This window comes from Pan troglodytes, chromosome 7, assembly GCF_028858775.2.
Source record: "Pan troglodytes isolate AG18354 chromosome 7, NHGRI_mPanTro3-v2.0_pri, whole genome shotgun sequence".
In the NCBI taxonomy this organism is placed as follows: domain Eukaryota; kingdom Metazoa; phylum Chordata; class Mammalia; order Primates; family Hominidae; genus Pan; species Pan troglodytes.
In genome coordinates this window covers 58,377,938-58,402,213 of record NC_072405.2, presented here as the reverse complement: position 1 = coordinate 58,402,213, position 24,276 = coordinate 58,377,938, and the positions used below count along the sequence as shown (strand labels likewise).

General features: G+C 37.5%; 1 long non-coding RNA gene and 3 pseudogenes across 1 annotated transcript; 1 reads left to right on the top strand and 3 right to left on the bottom strand.

Annotated features, from left to right (window-relative positions):
* Nucleotides 1-468: 468 nt before the first annotated feature.
* LOC129135710 (NADH-ubiquinone oxidoreductase chain 5-like) lies at nt 469-2,402 on the bottom strand (annotated as a pseudogene).
* A 2,922-nt stretch (nt 2,403-5,324) lies between these two features.
* Nucleotides 5,325-6,130, bottom strand: LOC129135709 (ATP synthase subunit a-like; annotated as a pseudogene).
* A 195-nt stretch (nt 6,131-6,325) lies between these two features.
* Nucleotides 6,326-7,049, bottom strand: LOC129135708 (cytochrome c oxidase subunit 2-like; annotated as a pseudogene).
* A 1,558-nt stretch (nt 7,050-8,607) lies between these two features.
* Nucleotides 8,608-23,204, top strand: LOC134810863 (uncharacterized). Its single transcript, XR_010159543.1, has 4 exons — nt 8,608-8,793; nt 19,685-19,846; nt 21,336-21,497; nt 22,952-23,204. It is a non-coding gene; the product is annotated as an uncharacterized LOC134810863 (long non-coding RNA).
* Nucleotides 23,205-24,276: the final 1,072 nt, after the last annotated feature.

The following is a 24,276-nucleotide window of genomic DNA, read 5'->3' as shown; positions in this document are numbered from 1 at the left end:
GTTTTCTTCTAAGCCTTCCCCTATTTATGGGGGTTTAGTGTTGATTGTTAGTGGTATGATTGGGTGTGTTATTATTTTAAATTATGGGGGAGGTTATATAGGTTTAATAGTCTTTTTAATTTATTTGGGGGGGATGATGGTTGTCTTTGGGTATACTACAGCAATAGCTATTGAGGAGTATCCTGAGGCATGGGGGTCAGGGGTTGAGGTCTTGGTAAGTGTCTTAGTGGGGTTAGCGATGGAGGTGGGGTTAGTGTTATGGGTGAAAGAGTATGATGGGGTGGTGGTTGTGGTAAATTTTAATAGTGTGGGAAGTTGAATGATTTATGAAGGGGAGGGGCCAGGATTGATTCGGGAAGATCCTATTGGTGTGGGGGCTTTGTATGACTATGGGCGTTGATTGGTAGTGGTTACTGGTTGAACATTGTTAGTGTGTGTATTGTAATTGAGATTGCTCGGGGTAATAGATTATGTAATTAGAAGAAGGGTTATGAGAAGTGGGAAGAAGAAGGAGAGGAAATATAGTTTGATTCTGCCTTTTTGGGTTGAGGTAGTGATGGAGGCAGAGATTTGGTATTGTGAGATTGTTTTAGATAATAGTTTTTCTAGTCAAATTAGGTCTAGAAGGAGTAGGGGTAGATTTTGGCTTGTAAGAAGGCCTAGGTAGGGGATTGTGCGGTGTATAATATTGGGGTAGAATCCGAGCATGTTGGAGAAGTAAAATGTATATAGTGGGGATTTTATTTTGAGCTTGTTGGTTAGGTAGTTGAGGTCTAGGGCTGTTAGAAGTCCTAGGGAAGTGATGCCTAGGGCTGTGAGTTTTAAGTAAAGTGGGATTGTCATTTGGGGGATAGATGTGGGGAGAATATTGTTGGTGATGAGAAACCCTGCGAACAGGCTTCTGATTGTCAGGCGTTTAATGGGATTTAATAGGGCGGGGTTGTTTTCGTTGATGTTGGTAAGGGTTGGGAAGTGAGGTTGACCCGTTAGGGTGAGAAGAATTATTCGAGTGCTATAGGCGCTCGTTAGGGAGGTGGCTATGACAGTAATAGATAGGGCTCAGGCGTTTGTGTATGATATGTTTGCGGTTTCGATGATGAGGTCTTTGGAGTAGAAACCTGTAAGAAAGGGTATTCGTGCTAGTGCCAGGCTGCCAATGGTGAGGGAAGTTGAAGTGAGGGGTATGGTTTTGAGTAGACCTCCTATTTTTCGGATGTCTTGTTCATTGTTGAGGTTGTGGATGATGGATCCAGAGCATATAAATAGCATGGCTTTGAAGAAAGCATGGGTGCAGATGTGTAGGAATGCTAGGTATGGTTGGTTGATGCCGATTGTGACTATTATGAGTCCTAGTTGGCTTGAAGTAGAGAAGGCTACGATTTTTTTTATGTCATTTTGTGTGAGAGCACAGACTGCTGCGAACAGAGTAGTGATAGCGCCTAGACATACTGTAAGAGTCTGAGTTGGTGGGCTATTTTCTGCTAGGGGGTGGAAGCGGATGAGTAGGAAGACTCCTGCTACAACTATAGTGCTTGAGTGGAGTAGGGCTGAGACAGGGGTAGGGCCTTCCATGGCTGAGGGGAGTCAGGGGTGAAGGCCTAATTGAGCCGATTTGCCTGCTGCTGCTAGGAGGAAGCCTAGTAGCGGGATAAGGCTAGGGTTGGCACTTAAGAGAGATATTTGTTGTGGGTCTCATGAGTTGGAGTGTAGGAGAAATCATGCTAGGGCTAGGATGAAACTGATGTCGCCAATACGGTTGTATAGGATTGCTTGGATGGCTGCTGTGTTGGCGTCTGCTCGAGCATATCACCAGCCAATGAGTAAAAAGGATATGATCCCCACGCCTTCTCTGCCGATGAAGAGTTGGAATAGGTTGTTAGCGGTGACTAGGATTAGCATGGTGATTAGGAAAATAAGCAGATATTTGAAGAATTGATTAATGTTTGGGTCTGAGTTTATATATCATAGTGAGAATTCTATGATGGATCACGTGACAAACAGTGCTACAGGGATAAATATTATGGAGAAATAATCTAGTTTAAAGCTTAGGGAGAGCTGAATTCTTTGGGTTGTTGCTCAGTGTCAGTTTGAGATAATAACTTCTTGATCTAGGCATATGAATATTGTTGTGGGGAAGAGGCTAATAACAAAGGTGGATGCGATAATGGATTTTACATAGTGGGGATATGAATTTTTTTTGTTAGGATTAATGAAGGTGGTAAGGATGGGGGGAATTAAGGAAGTTAGGGCTAGGGTGGTTATGGTAGTGTACATGATTATTACTTTTATTTGGAGTTGCACCAAAATTTTTGGGGCCTAAGACCAACGGATGGCTGTTATCCTTTAAAAGTTGAGAAAGCCATGTTGTTAGACATGGGACTATGAGTTAGCAGTTCTTATGAGCTTTCTCGGTAAATAAGGGGTTATGAGCCTCTGTTGTCAGATTCACGATCTGATGTTTTGGTTAAACTATATTTACAAGAGGTAAATCCAGTAATAATATCAGGGTTGAGGGATAGAAGGAGGATGGGGGATAGGTGTATAAATATGAGAGTGTTTTCTCGTGTAAGTGAGGGTTTTATGTTGCTAATGTGATGTGTGAGTGAGCCTCATTGTGTTGTGGTAAATATATAGAGGGAGTATAGCGCTGTGATTAACATGTTAAGTCCTGTAAGTAGGAGGGTGATATTTGATCAGGAGAATGTGGTTACTAGTATGGAGAGTTCTTCTAGTAGGTTAATGGTGGGGGGCAAGGCGAGGTTAGCGAGGCTCGCTATAAGTCATCAAAAGGCTCTTAGAAGGAGTAGGGTTTGAAGTCCTTGAGAGAGAATTATGATGTGGCTGTGGGTTCGTTCGTAGTTTGAGTTTGCTAGGCAGAATAATAATGAGGATGTAAGTCCGTGGGCAATTATGAGAATAACTGCGCCGGTGAAGCTTCAGGGGGTTTGGATAAGAATGGCTGTTACTACAAGGGCTATGTGGCTAATTGAAGAGTATGCAATGAGTGATTTTAAATCCGTTTGTCGCAGGCAGATGGAGCTTGTTATGATTATGCCTAACAGAGACAGGGCGAGGAAAGGGTAAGCTATATGTTTTGTCAGGGGGTTGAGAATGAGTGTGAGGCGTATTATGCCATAGCCACCTAATTTTAAGATTACTGCAGCAAGTACTATTGAGCCAGCAATGGGGGCTTCAACATGGGCTTTAGGGAGTCACAGGTGGAGCCCATAAAGGGGTATTTTTACTATGAAGGCTATTGTGTATGCCAGTCATATTAAGTTATTAGCTCAGGAGTTCGATAGTTCTTGGGCAGTAAGGGTGAGTAGTAAAATATTTAGTGAGCCCAGGGTGTTGTGGGTGTGGATTAATGTGATGAGTAGGGGGAGGGGGCCTACTAGGGTGTAGAATAGGAAATATGTACCTGTGTTCAGACGTTCTGGTTGGTTGCCTCATCGGGTTATGATAGCTAGGGTGGGGATAAGTGTGGCTTCGAAGAAGATATAGAATATGATTATCTCTGTGGCTGTGAATGTTATAATCAAGGAGGTTTGGAGGGAGATTAGTATAGAGAGGTAGAGTTTTTTTGTGATAGTGGTTCGTTGGATAGGTGGCGTTGGCTTGCTATGATTGTGAGGGGTAGAAGTCAGGTAGTCAGTATTAGGAGGGGGGTCGTTAGGGGGTCGGAGGAGAAAGATAGGGAGCAGCTAAATAGATTGTTGTTGATTTGGTTGAAAAATAGTAGGGGGATGATGCTGATAATTAGGCTGTGGGTGGTTGTGTTGATTCAAATTATATGTTTTTTGGAGAATCATGTTAGTGGTAGTAATATGATTGTTGGGACAATTAGTTTTAGCATTGGAGTAGGTTTAGGTTTTGTACGTAGTCTAGGCCGTATGTGTTAGAGATTGAGACTAGTAGGGCTAGGCCTACTCCTGCCTCGCAGGCAGCAAAGACCAACATGGTGATAGGTACGATATTGGCTAAGAGGGAGTGGGTATTAAGGGTTGTGAGAGTAGCTATAATAAATAGTGATAATATTATTCCTTCTAGGCATAGTAGGGAGGATATCAGGTGTGAGCGGTATACTAGTATTCCTAGAAGTGAGATGGTAAATGCTAGTATAATGTTTATATAAATAAGGGGCATTTGGTAAATATGATTATCATAATTTAATGAGTCAAAATCATTCGTTTTATTTAAACTATATACCAATTCGGCTCAGTCTAACCCTTTTTGCAATCATTTGTAGGCCAGGCTTAGGGTTAGGATAATGATTAGTAAGAGGGATGATATGACTATTAGTGGTAAGTTGGTTGTTTGTAGGGCCCATGGTAAGGGCAATAGGAGAGCAATTTCTAGGTCAAATAATAGGAAGGTGATGGCTACTAGGAAAAATTTCATGGAGAAAGGAATGCGGGCGGGGGATATGGGGTCGAAGCCACATTTGTAAGGGTTAGATTTTTCTATGTAATTGTTGAGTTGTGGTAATCAGAATGTAATAATTATTAGTAGTAGGGCTAGAAGGGTATTGACTATTAAAATTAGGGTGAAGTTTATTACTCTTTTTTGAGTATTATCAAAACTAGTTAATTGGAAGTTAACGGTACTGCTTATACTAAAAGAGTAGGACCCTCATCAGTAGATGGAGACGTATAGAAATAGTCAGACTACATCTACGAAGTGCCAGTATCAGGTGGCGGCTTCAAAGCCGAAGTGATATTTAGATGTAAAGTGAAATATTAGTTGGCGGATGAGGCAGATAGTGAGGAAAGTTGATCCAATGATGACGTGGAGTCCGTGAAAGCCTGTGGCTACAAAAAATGTTGAGCCATAGACGCCATCGGAGATGGTAAAAGGGGTTTTGAAGTACTCTGAGGCTTGTAGGAGGGTGAAGTAGAGGCCCAGTAAAATTGTAATAAGTAGTGCTTGAATTATTTGGTTTCGGTTATTTTCTATTAGGCTGTGGTGGGCTCAAGTGATTGAGACTCCTGATGCGAGTAATGCGGATGTGTTTAAAAGTGGGACTTCTAGGGGGTTCAGTGGGGTGATGCCTGTTGGAGGTCAGTGCCCTCCTAGTTGAGGGGTAGGGGCCAGGCTGGAATGGTAGAAAGCTCAGAAAAATCCTGTGAAGAAAAGATTTCTGAGGTGATAAACAGGATTATCCCATATCGGAGATCTTTTTGGACGGGTGGTGTGTGGTGGCCTTGGTATGTGCTTTCTCGCATTACATCACGTCATCATTGGTATATGGTTAGTGCGTTGGTTAGTAGGCCTAGTGTGAGCAGGGTTGTGGAATAGAAGTGGAATCATATGGCTAAGCCAGAGGTTATTAGGAGGGCTGAGAGGGCCCCCGTTAGGGGTCATGGGCTGGGTTTTACTATATGATAGGCATGTGATTGGTGGGCCATTATGTGTTGTCGTGCAGGTAGAGGCTCACTAGAAGTGTAAAAACGTAGGCTTGGATTAGGGCGACGGCGATTTCCAGGATAGTTAATAAAATTAGAACTGTGAAGATGATGAGTGTTGAGGGAAGATTAATAACTGATATTGCTAATGTGACGCTTCCGATTAAGTGCATAAGTAGGTGACCTGCAGTGATATTAGCGGTCAGGCGTACAGCCAGGGCTATTGGTTGGATAAGTAGGCTGATGGTTTCAATAATGATTAGTATGGGGATAAGGGGTGTAGGTGTGCCTTGTGGTAAGAGATGGGCTAGGGCATTTTTAGTTTTGGAGCAAAAGCCTATAATTACTGCGCCTGCTCACAGGGGGATGGCCATGGCTAGGTTTATAGATAGTTGGGTGGTTGGTGTAAATGAGTGGGGCAGGAGCCCGAAGAGATTGGTTGTGGCAATAAAAATGATTAAGGATATTAGTATAAGAGATCAGGTTCGTCCTTTGGTATTATGTATAGCTATTATTTGTTTTGAGGTCAGTTGAATTAGCCACTGTTGGGTGGTAATTAGTCAGTTGTTGATGAGGTATTTGGAGGTGGGGACCAGTAAAGGGGGAAATAGAATAATCAGTACTGCGGCGGGCAGGCCTAGGATTGTGGGGGCAATGAATGAAGCGAATAGATTTTCGTTCATTTTGATTCTCAGGGTTTATTGTAGTTTTTTATTTTTATAGTTTTTGGTAAGGGGGGTAGGTGGTAATTTGTATTAAATATTTTTAGTTGGGTGATGAGAAATAGTGTGAGGAGTATTGGGGCAATTATGGTGGGTCATACAGTGGTATTTAGCTGGGGCATTTCACTGTAAAGAGGTGTTGGTTCTCTTAATCTTTAACTTAAAAGGTTAATGCTAGGTTAGCTTTACAGTGAGCTTTGGAGAGGGGTGAGAGGGGTACTATAGGGTGAATACAGGTCCTATTTCAAAGATTTTTAGGGGGATTAATTCTAGGACGATGGGCATAAAACTGTGGTTTGCTCCACAGATTTCTGAGCATTGGCCGTAGTATACCCCTGGTCGTGTGGCGGTGAATGTGGTTTGGTTTAGGCGTCCGGTAATTGCGTCTGTTTTTAGGCCTAATGTGGGAACAGCTCATGAGTGTAAGACATCTTGTGACGTAATTATTATACGAACGGGGGCTTCAACTGGGAGGACCACCTGACTGTCAACGTCAAGGAGTCGTAGGTCACCTGGCTCTAGGAATAATGGAGGGAGTATATAGGAGTTGAAGATTAGTCCACCGTAGTCGGTGTATTCGTAGGTTCAATATCATTGATGGCCGATTGATTTGATAGTAAAGGAGGGGTCGTTGACTTCATCTGTTATGTAGAGGATATAAGATAATAGCGGGCAGGATAGTTCAGACGGTTTCTATCTCTTGGGCGTCTGAGATACTAGTATTAGTTAGTTTTGTTGTGAGTGTTAGGAAAAGGGTGTACAGGACTAGGAAGCAGATGAGAAAAATGATTATGAGGGCATGATCATGAAAGATTATTAGTTCTTCTATGATAGGAGAAGTAGCGTCTTGTAGACCTACTTGCGCTGCATGTGCCATTAAGATATACGGGGTTTAACCTGTAATTTAACTTTGACAAAGTTATGAAATGGTTTTCTAATATCTTTTTGAAAAAGTCATGGAGGCCATGGGGTTGGCTTGAAACCAGCTTTGGGAGGTTCGATTCCTTCCTTTTTTGTCTAGATTTTATGTATACGGGTTCTTCGAATGTATGATAGGGTAGGGGGCATCCATATAGCCACTCCAGGTTTGTGGAGGGTTCTTCGATTATTAGGACTTTTCGTTTTGAAGCGAAGGCTTCTCAAATTATAAAAATTATTAATATTACTGCTGTTAGGGAAATAAATGAGCCCACAGATGATAGAATGTTTCATGTGTTGTATGCATCGGGGTAGTCCGAGTAACATCGGGGTATTCCAGACAAGCCAAGAAAGTGTTGTGGGAAGAAGGTTAGATTTACGCCAATGAACATGATGGCAAAATGGATTTTGGCATAGGTTTGGTCCAGAGTGTAGCCTGAGAATAAGGGAAATCAGTGGATAAAACCCCCTATGATGGCGAATACAGCCCCTATTGATAGGACATAATGGAAGTGAGCTACGACGTAATATGTATCGTGCAGTATGATATCTAATGATGAGTTTGCTAGTACGATGCCGGTTAGGCCACCTACAGTGAAGAGAAAAATGAACCCTAGGGCTCAGAGTACTGCAGCAGATCATTTGGTATTGCTTCCGTGGAGTGTAGCGAGTCAGCTAAATACTTTGACGCCGGTGGGAATAGCGATGATTATGGTAGCGGAGGTGAAGTAGGCTCGTGTGTCTACGACTATTCCTACTGTAAACATATGGTGCGCTCACACAATAAACCCTAGGAAACCAATTGATATTATAGCCCAGACCATACCTATGTACCCGAATGGCTCTTTTTTTCCGGAGTAGTAAGTTACAATGTGGGAAATTATTCCAAAGCCGGGCAGGATAAGAATATAAACTTCGGGGTGACCAAAAAATCAGAATAGGTGTTGGTATAGAATAGGGTCTCCTCCTCCAGCTGGGTCGAAGAAGGTGGTATTGAGGTTACGGTCTGTTAACAACATTGTAATGCCAGCAGCTAGGACTGGGAGGGATAGAAGAAGCAAGACTGCTGTGATTAGGACGGATCAGATGAAAAGGGGTGTTTGGTATTGGGTTATGGCAGGGGGTTTTATATTGATGATTGTTGTAATGAAGTTGATGGCCCCTAGGATAGAGGAGATGCCTGCTAGGTGCAGGGAGAAAATGGTTAGATCTACAGAAGCTCCAGGATGAGAGTAATTTCCTGCCAAGGGAGGGTAGACTGTCCAACATGTTCGTTATCAAAAGTGAGTGTCACTTTAAATTAGTTTTAAAGAAATTCTAATCAATATAATTTCCTTAAGGACAAAGCCAATCTTTCCTGAACATTAAAACTGTACTCATTTCACAATTTTTTTCCTCAAAGGAAAGATCTGAAACCAATCCAAAGTGTTGATTCAATTGAGTCACCCTGGAAACAAACATCACTCAAATATTTTTGCACTCATCCACCTCTCCAAACAACAAAACATATAATGTACTATTTCTGTTCAGAATTTATAAAAATAGGTCTTTTACTTATTTAGCTGTCTAGATTATCAGAAGCAAGCAAAACCAATGAAATTCCAAGTGGCTGGTGTGCTCCATCAATTCCTGCAAGCCCCACCAAAGGCAACCTAGGAATTCCAGATAAATAGAACAGATGATGACTTGCTAGAAATGCATAGGAAACAAAATATTCACAGAACTAAACAGAAGCCTTCGACTGGAAGGTAAAAAATGTCTATAGTTTTATATATGATTATATATGTATGCATACACAAGTAAAACCCAAAGGAGAAGAAACAGCAAAACAAATGAAAATTAGAAGCAAAAACAAATAAACAGGAAACCAGTCCTAAATTTCTCAGTTTACCTTAGAGGTCAAAGTGTTACCTAGAGTCTACAAACCCCATATAATGAATATTTTATTTTGATACACAATTCAATATCCTTAAGTCCACCAATATCACCATACATCCTGTGCAATTAAGAAATTCGCTCTAGGCACATGACGAGTAAGGACTCTAGTGCCAGCACTATCCATGCAAAATAGCATACATAGTGTGAAGCAATGCAAGCATGTACACTAAATCCAGCTTCATTCTTAACTATATAAAAAGAAAAATTGCCACCAGCCTGGCCAATATGGCAAAACTCCATCTCTACTAAAAAAAATTAGCCGGGCATGGTGGTGTGTGCCTGTAATTCCAGCAACTCAGGAGGCTGAGAAAAGAGAATTGCTTGAATCTGGGAGGCGGAGGTTGCAGTGAGCCAAGATTGAGCCACTGCACTCCAGCCTAGGTGAAAGAGGAAGACCCTGTCTTCAAAAATAAATAAATAAATAGATAAATAAATAAATAAATAAATATCGCCAAACTGCCAATGCATTTCTTTACAATATTTCTTATTTTGCTTTAATCAAGACTAAGAGCTTTAACTATGAAAATGTTAATGAGACAAATTTCTTCAATTCTCTATCAGATTTTAAAGAATATTTTATTATCTAAACATTATCAACTTTTTATTCTCTCTGTATGTGAAAAGGAAGAGGAAAAACTACATATGACTTATACAGACCATCCACAGCATCCTGGGGTTTCCATTCAGCCCCAGATTTTCTCCTTCCCCTTCTCCTTCTCCTTCTCCTTCTCCTTCTCCTTCTTCTCCTCCTCCTGCACATGCCCTCCCCTTCTTCCTCCTCCTCCATCTCCTCCTTCTACTTCTCCTTCTCCTTCCTTCTTTCTTCTTCCCATTTTACTTCAGGACAAAAAATGTACCATACAAGATCCTTCCTCAAAATCATTACCTTTTCTTTATAACTTTCCTTACCAAAAACAAATAATCATATATATATGTATATATAACTTTTTCCACATCTTTCTCCCCTACTTACTGGTTCTTTACTACATTCTTTTATAAATAACCATTTTAAATCTGTAATTTGAACTAACTTTTAAATAATTCTGAATTAGAGAAAAGTATTCTTTTTCTCACTAACAACACAAACTTTTTGGAACATTTTGTATACAGAATTATGTATTGACTAGAATTCTTATCCTTAGTAACCTAAAACTTTAGTGAAACCCTAAAAAGCAAGAAATCCTAAACTATCAGATAAAAGCATTTTATAGATAAGAACAATTCCGTAATTTTTAGAAACATTTCTCCATATCATAACCTTTTCTTAGTTGGAAATGACCCAGATATTTAATGAACATAAAAAATAATTTTAATATTTTCAGTTACTCAAAAAGTTGACCTAAAACATTTATCTCATTTACATGTACTCAATTCTTTCATTTTTAACAATTTATCTACATTACTCCTATAAACTGAGATATTAGACACTATAAAGCTAGTTATATCCTTGTTAACCACTTTTAAAATAACCATTTTTTAATAGCCAGCAAACATCAGATGCTCACCTAAAGAACAGCTTCAAAGTTAAACACATAGGTATTTTTTGCCAATAACTCAGAAAATTCAGCTAACAACATTAAATTAGTCTAATTTTTCAAAGAAGGCACACAAACCAAGATCATTTTATTTTGGCTGGGTAAATAGCTTTATAACCATCTATGCCAAACACAGATATCTCAAAACATCTGTCAAAGACAGATATAAAATCCAGACAACAATGTATGCTGACAATTCTGAAGACATTTTATTTTTATTTTACCAGTAATTTTAAAGCCAGCTTGTTTAGTAATGATTTACTTAAGTCAGGTGAACTTGAAAATTGCTTGGATTTATTTACTTAATTTATGAGCACTTTTTAATTTATAAGCCAATTTGGTAGACACAGTATATAACTTAATAAATGTACATACAAGTAAACACATCTAGACATTTATACATACACACACACACACACACACACACAGATCCACTAGCTTTTACCTTGGAATGCTAGCCATGAGATAGCAATACAAACTCACTGGTTTTACATGGTTACACTTTGTCCCAATAGATAAATATGTGCTATATATTTATCATATTTTTAATTTTTTGCTAGCGAAATTAAATTTCTCCATATATTTACCAGCAATTGAATTTATTATTCTATAAATTAGCTCTTCATAAATTTCACTCAATTTCCACTAAAGTCCTCAACTTTTCTTACTGGTTTTTTTAAATGCTCATTCTTGAAAAAGCTAGTAATTTTTATCTTATGATATTCAACTATTTTTACAGTTTTTCATTTAGTCTTGACTTTACTTATGCTCTATTTGTAATACATAGACTTTTAAATTGTTATGTACTTAATTCTGTTTATCCTTTTTTTCCATTTTCACTTTAGGTATCATATAGAAAAAACATCCCCTCCTTAAATGTACTCTTTCATATTTTATGGTTTAATTTTTATATATAAATCTTTATTCCGGTTGGAAATTATTTTGGTGACATGAGACAATACTCTAACTATATGTTTCTAAATATTTAACCAATTACATATTAACATTTTATGAATAATTTATTTCTTCAGTTAACAGATGCAACAGTTTTATCAGGTACTAATAGAAAAATATGTAAAATTAATTTTAATCAAATTCATTCTTGTATATGGTTGAAAATCAAAGAGTGCGGAAAATTCTGTAAGGCTTAAAACAGTTCTCTACCTCTCCATCCCCTGCCTGCTTCTCACAAATTACAGCCATGGCATCTTAGAGATGCAATATTGGTCACATGAAGGAAATGGAAAACATAAGAACAAATAAACTAACTCACCAGGGAGACAGTAAAATTTTGTGGCCAAATGGTAGCGAAACTTATGTTTGAACACAAAATTATATTTTTCTAGTAAAAACTGAACTGACAATTCGATCTTCAGTGAAAACACAGAGCATACCACTTCTTCCATAATGTAGAAGTCTTGTCACTAGGATTTTGTAAAGCATCCTACATTCTAGGGTATCTTTACCTAAATAGGAAATATCATTTCATCCCAGGATAGGGCTGTTCATATTCCTATGCCAAATGTATCTTCTGGTCACGTTATAATCCAGTTCATCCACTCCACTCCACTCCACTTCATTATTCATACGCAATAACATCCTCACATTGTATTGATTGATGTATAAGAAAGTCCTGCGTTTGGAAAATTTGGATCTGAAGTAGAGGAGAAAGAGACTATGAAGGCAGTTTGTTTTATTTCCCCAACAGTAAAGTTCCCTTGTAGAAAACGTAAAAAGTTGAGAGCATGAAATTTAAAATAATTCCACATTTTATTGCTTTGGAAAGCAGAGCTATCTTTAGCTACCAAGGAGACTAAGGAAACACAATGTGTCAAAACACTATGGAGACAAAGAAATAAGGAAGAAATTATCAGAATACGAAAGAAGTTCCCTTTGCTGCTAAGAAGTTATTTTAACATGACAGGAAAGGGGATCCTTTGGAATAGTAGCATGCTTCTCAGAACATTACAAATACTCTGCTCTTAAAAAAGTGTGATTTAGTAGGTTTAAAACACAGCAAGTCTTACGCATCCTGATTCCACTTCAGATATGAAACAGAGGAAACAACAGAAATTGTCCAGGGATCTATACAAGTGCCAGATATTTTCTTTTTCAAATTTATCAAGGGACTTAAAAACTTTTTGAATATATCTGAAATAATAAATACCCGTAGTTTCCCATTGTTATACATATATATTTGGATCAGTCCTATACTAAATGATAATTACTACATTTTCTCTGGGCGGAAAAACAATGTACTCATTCAAGAAAAATATCTGCGGCCGGGCATAGTGGCTCACGCCTGTAATCCCAGCACTTTGGGAGGCCGAGGCGGGCGGATCACGAGGTCAGGAGATCGAGACCATCCTGGCTAACACGGTGAAACCCCGTCTCTACTAAAAATACAAAAAATTAGCCGGGCATGATGGCGGGCGCCTGTAGCCACAGCTACTCGGGAGGCTGAAGCAGAAGAATGGCGTGAATCCGGGAGGTGGAGCTTGCAGTGACCCGAGATCGCACCACTGCACTCCAGCTCGGGGGTCAGAGCGAGACTCCGTCTCAAAAAAAAAAAAAAAAAAAAAAAAGACAGCTGCACAATTTATGAAATATTTTAATATGTGAAACATAAAAATTCAAAATTGAAAAATAAAATTATTGTTAATAAGTTAGTTGTCTGGTGTTATACTAGGAGAATGAGTAGTCCTTGCTAATTACAGAGAACTGAGGATCATTTATAATTAGATACATATATTTTCACATTGGGTGTCTTGCTAGGATAGACATTATGATTTAAGGGACCCAGTCAAATTATAAAAATTTTTAACATTTGCAATAATTTCAGAACTAATTGAGTTACTGAACCATTCCTTTGTTCGTCTTGTTGTTTATTTGCTTGTTTCAGTTTAAGGCTTATTAGAAAGAAATAAAGGAAGGAAGGAAAAGAAAAAGAAACAGGAGGGAATAGACCAAGGGCAGAAAATATTAAGGAGGTCAAGAAGCGTAGGAAAGACGACTCCAACAACTGAATCCAGGGATAGTAAGAATAGGACCCCTGGGGATACTGAATAGTGGGCAAGGGCCCTTCTTGCCCTGTACTACCCAACGATGTTGCATCACTGTGAACATCTAGGCTTGGTACAAGCTCTCAAAAAGAGCTTGGCACTGGCTGACTGAGCTGGTCCCTTCCTCTTACAGGAAAAGAGCATGAGAGTAAGATACTTTCTTTATAGCTTTCACTTTCTTGAAAATATATCTGTGCATACTGCATAGAGTTTGTTCTGCTGCAGTTGGAATTAGCTCATTAGGCATGAGTAAATACAGAAGTGGTATCAACAAAAAGGAAAAGAGTAAAGACTCATATTTTTTCAGACAATGCTAACATTTTGAAGTGGAAAGGGGAAAACTGTCACACAATTAAGAAAAAGCTTTACCAATATACGAAGATCAGTTTGTTTTTCCTGGCTGCAGATTTTGAAACAGACCCTGATAAGCCTGGGAAGTACCTTCCTTTGGTGTAATAACTGATTTAGTGTCTTCGGAAACATCTACATTTTTTACCGTCAAGTTATACAGAGAAGTGACAAGTGAAGATTAAGACCCTGCAAATACATTGCACTGTGTATTAATAATAATGGTTAATGAATACGGCTCAGCAGAACTTACAATTTTAAGTTTGATAAAATGGTTTCAGTTAATAGAGAATTTCTTCAAAGCCTATATCCCAAAGGAGAAAACACAAGCCCCAAAAAGGTGTTGAAAATGTTGAAAAATGATAATTCTGGATACAGTTGTCTTTGTCTATATAACAGTGCTAGTATTTTTAAAATTATTATTGTTTCACTGGAACTCCAAAGGGATTTTCACTGTTTTTATCCAACCCTAGTTTTCTCACAAACCTTATTATTTTTAGTGTGTGATTTTTGTAGAAATTTTTTGGCATTTTTTAGGAATGTATATAAGGCTTTAAAGTAGAAACTTCTACATCTTTATTTGACAAGAGAAGAAGGCTGACTCTCAGCACTGTGAACAAGAAAGGGAAAATTCTGAATATTAAAATGAAAACGGAGGCTGATTTTCCCAAGGGAGTAAATTAGTTACCAAATTGTATCCAAAAAACTTGACCATACCTACCTCTTTTTATTTTAGCTACTTAGTCACTTATTTTAGCTATTTTAGCTTATTTTAGCCATTTAGCTTTTTAGCTTATTTAGCTAAATAGCTATTTAGCTTATTTTAGCTATTTAGTCACTGCTAGTGACTGATGGTAGGAATAAGCTGGGTTTCTCTGGGGATGGGAAGGCATTCCAGTTCAGATCAGAACTTTTAAAGAAATTCTAAAAGAGGACCTTCACCAGGAAAAAAATATCTTGAAGCTTTAATATTTATTTTACTGGTTTATAAGACAATATTTTTATTTCCAGTCTGGCAAGGAGAGACAATTGCTCAAGTATCATTATTAGTCCAAACTTTTCTTAAAACAGGCAAGTTGGAGTTTTAAAAATTTATGTCTTCAACATATGAGATTGACATTTATTTAGTAGAGATTGATTAAAAATAAATTGTATATTACTTAGAAAAGAGAAGTATGGTTGATCACCTGTATGCTTGCATGTAGACAAGTAGTGTTTGTGGAACAGGGAGGGTATGGGTGTGTGGATGGGTGTATTAACTGTGGATTATAATGACCAAAAGATATTAATCAATGGAAAGTATTTAAATTGTTCCCAAACTTTATACCATAGTAACTAAATTCCCCCAAAGGATGATTTTTTTTCTATGCATACAGCAATACTTTTAACTTATTCATGCTTAACATGTATTTTCTGTTATAATTTATTGTAACCCAGTCATGCATAATTCATATATGACTCTCTGCTCCTTATTATTTGGCAATTGGGCAAGTCAGGGTATAGCAAAATGAATGATGGCACACGGCTTTGAATTTCAGTTTGGAGTGGAAACTTACTGATTATGTCAATTGTCGACTGAAAATTCTATATCCTATTTAAAATAGATGAAGGCAAAATAAAGACATTTTCAGATGAACAAGGTAGGAAAAATTTTAAGAGCAGACATGAGTTATAAAAAAAGGTTAAAGGAAGTTCATTACACTGAAGAAAATGATACCAAATGGGTATTTTAATTTAAAAAAGAATGAACAGTGCTGAAAATGGACATATATCAGTAAATGCATTTTACACATTTCCAAAGATTTCTTTAAAAGATAAATAATTGAAGGACCAATTAGTTATCATATTGTGGTATTAATAAAATATATTGAAGTAAAGTAGATAAAAATAACAGTAAGAATGAAGAGAGGAGAGAAGAAAATACAGTTTTTTAAGGCTCTCACATGTGAAGTGGCATAACATGATTTGACAGTTACTGTGATAAGTTACAGATTCATGTTATAAACCCTAGAACAACCAGTAATAAACCAGATACGTTCACTCAGTAATTTGAAGTGGAGCTCAAATGCAATACTAAAAGTACTTATTTTATCAAAAAGGGTACTAAAAGAAAAAAAAGAAAAAAGTATAAATGATGCAAATAGAAAACAAATTACAAATGGGAAACTTAAACAATATAAACAAGTATATGTAAACAATCTAAAAACTGCAATTAGAAAGATAGAGATTATCATACTTAACTTCAAAGAATTAAAACCAAAATATATCTTATCTGAGGAAATGCTATTTCAACATGAAAGAAATAGTTTAAAACTGAAAGCATACAAAGGACTTACCATGAAAACACTAACCATAAGAAAGCTGAAGCTACACATTAACATCTATAAAAGCAAACTTCAAAGGAAGATATAAAGAAAATAAGGGGATATTTTATAATGATGAAAGGAAGAGTTAATTAAGAAAATATAACAATCATATACATGGGATATCTATTAAGAGAAACTTGAAAAAAGCAAAAACTCCCAAAGCTGAAAGAAGAAATAGATATCACTACAATTTTAGTTGAAGATTTCAAAACTTCTCTCTCAGTAATTGATGAAATAAGCAGACAGAAAATAAGAAAGACTACAGAAAACTAGAACAATATAACTCAAGCTAATTGACATTGATAGTGCACTCCACTCCAAAGAAAGAGTTTATATTCTTTTTAACTACAGTGAAAGATTACCAGCATAGATGATATATTGGGCCATGAAACACTCTCTATATTTAATAGAATTATAATCAAACAGAATGTATTTTCTGAAAAGTGAGTTAAATTATAAATTAGTAACAGTAACAGATCTGAAAATCCTCTCATATTTGGAAATCAAACAACATATTGCTAAACAAATACATGTACATGCATCATGGGTCACAGATGAAATGACAGGGAAACCTGTCATTTAAACAAAATAACAATGAAAACATAACATAATACATAAATAGATTGGGGTGTGGCTAAATAGTGCTTAGACAAAAGTTTAGATTGTTAAATATTTATTATAAAAATGTCCCAAACCAGTTGAAAGATCTATTGCATCATCTAAAGAACTAAGATATAAAAGAGTAATCCAAAGTAGGAGCAAAACCATGATTCAAATAGAAGCTGAAATCAATGAAATTTAAAATAACAAACTGTAGAGGAAATCAATAAAGTCAATATAATAAAATGCAATCCTTTGATGAAAAGATAGATGAAAGTGATGTAACTAGTAGTTAAGTTGATTTAAAAGACAGGAGTCAATTTATCTCCATCATGAATGAAAGACAATGTTACTACAGATTCAATAAAAATGACAACATAATAAGGCTAAAAATTATTAAAAATATGAAGCCTGAATATGCACTCACACACTTGCACACACACACATTTCACACATGCACAAAAACAAAAGCCCAGGCACAGACGTTCCTAATGGCGGAGTCTATCAAACACTCTAAGAAGACATCATCAATCCACCACAGTGGTTTTAGAATGTAGTGAAAAGAATACTTCTCAAGTGACTTTTGAAACCAGTATCACCCTCAGTTTCCCTGTGTAGACTCATAACTATAAAGGTAGTCTGTTAAGCCAATGTCCTGGAAACTCATTGTCCTGGAAACACACTGTCCTGGAAACTTTGGTAAAGATTTTTTTCTTTGAAGTTAATACATTTATTTTACTTTGACAGAAAACCAATCATTCTTAAAATTGCATACACTGCAGGGAGTCCTAGCAGGCCATCTTTGGGAAAATAAAGTAAGACTGAATCATCTTTTAGCTTCTCTTGAAAAATAAAGGCACTGACTCTTACATGTAATTTCACTTTCTTTTTTTAAGGCTTCAATTGGGAAGAATAGAGCAGACATAAACCTTGTTTAAGGGTTTTTAAAAAATGTACCTCTGTATTTGCTTTATCCTGATGTAGCTTAGCTCCTTCTTGATGGAGTTGTAGAATGCTTTGGTCTGAAATAAGATGAGCTGAGGTGCTCTATTGTGCTCATTCTATAGTGAACATCCATGAATTTTCTTGTGCTTGCTTTCAAACAATTTCAAGGTGATTAGATTTTCTAGTGTTATGTACTGCAGAGAAAACAGATAGACAGATTACATTTTTTCAGCTTAGCAATGAGCACAATTGTCACTCTTTTCAGTAGGTATTAATATCCTTCATGGGAAACCCATGGAACTTATATACAAAAGGAGCAGAAACATTCGAAGAAAGGAGTGAATGTAATTTATTAACAATTCCACCAACAAGCAAGCATATCCTTTGCACAAATATTTAAATTCTGCTTGTTATATAATAGGTATGATGAGAAAATGGTAGAGTGATAAAAATCAGATGGGCTTCAGGGACAAACTGAATACTTTTCAAGTAGCTTATACCAACACACTGTGTGTGCTCCAAGGGATTCTGCTTAATGCTGTCTTTTTGCAGTTCCCTACTATCCCTTATTTACCTTTTTTATCACATGGAATTGAAAGAAAATCCCTCTTGCTTACTTTTCTTCTCCCCCTTCTATCGCCAAAAAATGTAATCTCCTCAAGGGCACGAACTCCTTGGCACATCCGTAGAGTTCAGTCATTAGGTGAGTTCTAGGAAACAGACCCTGCCTACTGAAAATCTATCCACCTTAACTGCAAACGGATGGATAGAACACAGGCGGAAATCAGAAATGTTGATCTGGTTATGGTTTATATGACAGTAACACTAATTTAAGATGATTTATCTACATAAAAAGAATTCACTAAATCATGGAAATTCAAACTATCATTAGACATATTTTAATAATATTCAATAAGATTCAAGCAGTAGTTACTACATGATTATCAAGAATTTATTATCAAGCCCTCTAAATGTTAACTTAATTGACAGTAATTGGATTGAAATCAACAGTAAAAGAAACAATAATGTTGAGAGTTATGTGCCAGAGCCTTTTGGAGCACAACCTTAGTGCTCTGCAGGGATGGAGACGATTATCTCCATTTGCTGGTGAAGAACCAAAAAAGGCAAGACTGGCAGATTTTTCAGTGTCACATACTGAGTAAGAGCTAATGGGGAGATTCTGATGGCACTGCCCATGTTCTTTCCAAATCATTCATTTAAAAAAAAAAGAAAAGAAATAAAAACAAACCTGCTCTGAAACATGTTTTAAGTTAAAAAAAGGAATATTTTTAAAATAAGAGAATGGAACCTGGCAAGGAGAACACAAATGTATTTGTTTATGTTATTATTAGGTTATTGAATAATATCATACTTTAAATGATGTGTCAGTTAGAAAAATCACAACAATATTAAACTGTGTAAAGCTCTTAGCTAGAAACTAATTTTAACTGAAAGAAATAGCTTTAGCTTATTTGTGTCAATATATGTTTCAACAGAGTTTGAGGGAAGACATTGATGTGGTGGTACAAATACGATTCTGAATTCTGTCAGGAGCCTCTTAATGGGATTTCTGAAAGAGTGACTATGTGTTAGCTACCTAATAACACTGAAAAAAAATAATTTTGTAGAAATATACTTGTAAAAACAAAGTGATTAATGTTGTGTAAGTAATTACAAAAATCTTAAAATAAATATGGTTAAAGCCAGATATATAAAATTAGTAACTCTAAATTGAGGTATAGTAAATAATGGGTAATGAACACTTCCTAAAGATTTTTCATAAGTTACCTCATTAAATTATTATAATAATCTTATGAGATAAGTAATATTTTATTTCAATTTTAGAAATGAAGGAACTGAGGCAGTAAAATAAACAGAAACTCGCCTTGGGCCTCCCAAATCCTCCCAGTCCCACCTTTTCCTCGTGAGCCTCAGATTCCTGTGCAGAGCAGCCTCACCAATATGTTGTGCCATTTCCTATTCCTGGAAAAGCCCTGGAGACTGCAAGTAACGTACTGGTTTTGTTAGTTGTACAGTATATGTGATTGCTAGAAGCAAAGATATCTTCTAAAAAGTTAATTGGTTGTACAGGGTAATGGATGTATATTTCTTCTATGATACTTATATTCAAGGTGTCTCCCTTCCTCCCTCCGTCTCCCTTCCCTTCCCTCCCCTCCTCTCCCCTCCTCTCCCCTTCCATCCCCTTCCCTCCCCTCTCCTTCCCTCCCCTTCCCTTCTCCTTTTCTCCCTCTCTTTCTTTCCTTTTTTCCTGTCCTTGAAACATTACCGACTGCACACCTTCTCTGTGTTAAACGCACTAGGTGCACAGAAGAGAGAAAGCAAAACAAGATCCTTGCTATCAAGTGCTTGTATGCTATCACCGGTGCAAAGACAGTAAATAAGTAAACAAGCAAGCGAAGAAGTCAGTGCAGATTGTGATCACAAATGAAGCACTAGCATGAAGAGATAGCAATGTCTGATGGTCAGCATGGGTGGAGTGGGGAGGTTAATTAGAGAGAATGAGCAGGAAAGGTCTCTGAGAAGGAGCCACTGGAGAAGAACCAGATAAATCCCCAGTGAAATGATGTTCCAATGGAAAAAAAACATACCAGTGAGAGTCCTGTGCTTGGAAGAAGTTGCCGTATGTGAGGAACACAGATAAAGACCGTGGCATGGGGAAGATAGTGAAGGGATGGAAAAAACGGATGGATGAGTTTAGAGAGGAAAAAAAAGACCAGATTGGGGGGGGGGGTGATTCATCCTGATCATAATAAGGAGTTCTCTTTTGCACTTGCTTCGTTTGATTGGCTCATTAAATACTCACATAAAAATACCCAGTGTGCTATGGGTGCTGAGTCTAAATCCGGAGACAGGGGCCAGCTTGCACTTGGGTGCCTAATGCAAATGTAGGGTCATCTGACAAGGCTTACCCAATTAGCATCTCTGACAAAGGTATGTGCATGCTGAACAAATTACCCAGGTGCTCCTTATGCAATTAGAGTTTAGAAACATGAGTTTAGAGGTTAGAGTCAAAAACATGGAAATAGTTGAACTTCTCCAAGAAGAGAATGAATACAGAGAAAAAGAATCAGAGATATCATACCACTTCTCCTACGTGGGGAGGTATAGGTGTGGCATCACAGCACACAGAATTTGGGACCAGAAGAAGATGGCTGCATGGAGCTAAGAGGAGAGCCCTTCAGTAAGAAAAGTATGGTGGGCAGCATGGGCACCTACAGTTGGTAGGCCAGTATGATGGGAACAGCGGGACTGCATGGTGCTTGATGTCTAAAGGATTTGAGAGAGAACAGATAGTGTATCCTTGGGGGACAATGGGTATAGAAATAGCATTAGAGACATATTATCAGTAACCTGTGAATACTACTCTTTCATACAAAGTAACTGCATCTTTATTTTATATTTTGGCAACTTTCTTAAAATTAAGATTTTTTTCATTTCTGTTATTTATTTATGATAACTTTTTTTTTTCTTATAGGGGTGGTGTCTCACTATGTTGCCCAGACTGTTTTCTAACCCTGGCCTCAAGCAAATTTCCCACCTCCTTCTCCCAAAATGCTGGGATTACAAGTGTGAGCCATGGTACCCAGCCTACTTAGGAGGACATTTACTATTCACTTACTGATTTGCATCAAATTATGTAAGTTATATAGTATGAAAGGGAAAATTGTCAACCCTCAGTAAAAATTATAAACAAATGTTTTCTGTTTTATCAATTTTATATAAAAGACAAAAGTCATACACTATATTTTTGGGTTTTTTTAATGAAGACAATAAATTTGTGTTATGAAAGATAACTTTTGCCTTATGCTAAAATACCTATTAGTTATGAATAGAATATTCTTTGTTTATAAACTGTATTTCAGATGATATATCTAATGGTCTAAACTCTAGAGCCAAAATGATGGGATGAATGATTATTAAAAAAACATAAATTGTCTTTGATCTAATTATATATTGTATGTCTATGGATGTGTGCATATATAATTGCATATATAAGTACATATACATATATAATTACACTAAAATATATACATATATGTTTTAGCACATACAAGAGTCATGGAGTTTTGTTTACAAAGAAGGTTAGATATTGTTGAGTATGAAAGGAAAATTTCTCTGTGTCTCTATCAAAAAAAATGTAGATGAGGGATAAAAACATCTGTCTGTGCCAAGAAATAGATCAACATAAGTTCATATGCAAGTGCTAGAACTGTCTCTTGTTATGAAATTTATGTAAAGATATATTGTGCTTTTAAAAACTATTCTTGAATCTTAATCAATGGCTATGGCAGTCATGAGTCAACACTTAAGTTTTCCTCCACCATAAAGTGATTCAAGAACATATGGCTTACTTTGGCCCATGACTCATGAAAATGAGTGAAAGATATTGAGAGACTGAATATAAAAATGGATCAGGACCAGGCCATATATTACAATAGATTCAGACCCACAACCTCTACTCTAGCCAGTCCAGGAAGCCCAAAGACAACCTGTGCAGCAATAGGCCCAGCATGGTCAGGACTTGGGTGGTGTCTTCTACCTTTCCTATTTTCTGCCACCTCTTTAAACAGCATCAACCAGAGAAAGCCAAAGCTGCTTTGCTAACTGAGCACATGGTATGTCTCTCTTCCAGTTAGCCACCTCCAGCTTCCCCAGGCTTAACAGCCCCCACTCAGGGAACACTTGAAACTCTCCTTTCTCCCCACTCTAAAGCTTTCTCAAGCACCTGGCTGCCTGTGAGTCTCTGCCAAAGCTATGAGGGTACCTGCCTCCCTGGCTATAGCAAGCTCTGAATTAATATGCTTTGCTTTTCTCATTTGTGTAGTCTTTGTTTATCTCACACTTTGGACAAGCCAATTAACCACATTCCTTCTCTATAAAGCAGTACATGGGTGACTCAGAAAAGTGTGAGAATTGATTGAAGATGAGTGTTAAGGTGCTCTAAATTTATCTGATGACCAGAATGGCAAACTGTGGAAGTCATTGGTTTGCTCATTAATACTGTAGTATTTTGATACTTCCCCACACCCTGCTTGACATGTTTTATGACCTATTGCACGATTTGCTAAATCTCTGTTCTTTCCTCCATAGCGATTGGTGGTGTTTCAGAAGGTGGAAGCTCTGCCAGCCCCACATACAGCCTGAGTGAGACATGCCCTTCATTTGTTAAGCAGCTGAGGGTTTGTAACTGCTTGTGACTACGGCATGTCCGAGAATGTTTTGTCTGACGCACGACAATGAGTGAATATATAATGATTCAACAAGAGCCATAGAGTTTTAAAATGTGTTATATTTTATAGGAAATACAGTTACTTAGACTTATAAAAACAAGATATTCTCAGAATATTTTTCATACTGATTTATCTCTACTTGTCTTACTGGTGTCTATGAGATCAACTCAAGATTTCCAATCAAATAACAACGATATGGATTCACCTGGTGGCCAAGAAACAATGTAAGATATTTAGAGTAGAGTCCTCAGAACACTTTGCTGTGTTTGAAGATGCTCAGGGCAAGTTATAGTATTCTGAGTTTTGTATTTCACTACAACAAATGCTTGTCTTTCTTTTCTTTCTTTTTTTTCAAGACGAGGGCAGAAGAGATTGAGAATCATGGTGAAAAGAGAAAAAACAAAACTCAGTTGGGCCGTCTTTAAATATATACAGATAGGTGTTTGGTAGGCCCTAGCATGCTTAAACTTAGGTTTCAGTATGCATGGGCCTTCCAGGAAACTGGCTGGGAAGACACACAAGAAATTTATATCCTATAAGGGGCTGAGGCCAGAGAGAGAGGGGCTCAGCACAGCCGGTATCAGAGCCATGCTATAACACTGGGTGCTGCCAAAGAAAGACCCTATGGAACATGATGCAAATGCTGTTTCATGAAGGCACACAACACCATCTACGTGCAGGTACTAAAGCAATGGAAACAGCACAGCACCCTCCTTCTCAGGAACCACTGCACTGATCACTCCTTGTGCATGACTAAGCAGCCTCGCTCAGCAGGGCTTGGCAGGGGAGTCTGCCAGACGTCGTAAAGCTCAGAAACAGAAAAATGATGAGAGAGGATGGGATGCCCAGGAACATAGTCACTGCCCCTTGGGAGCAGGAGCACCTCGTGGAAGTGGCAGCTCTGCCCCCAGAAGTGGGCAAGTTGGAGCCTGAGTCTAGCAGGGTTTTGGGCCTTTTGCAGAGGTCTGGCCTCTACATGCGGGTGTTGCTGAAAAGTTAGAGGAACTTTTTTGGAGTCGTGAGTGCAGGTTGGGGCAAAACTCAGTGGGATTTGAGTGATTATTTCAAACACAAATACAATTCTACCCACAAATAGGTGAAGCCAAGAGAAACTGGCCATTTATGGGTCTATGCAACTACATTTAACTTATACACACATATAGAATTAGTATTGATGTTAAGGGT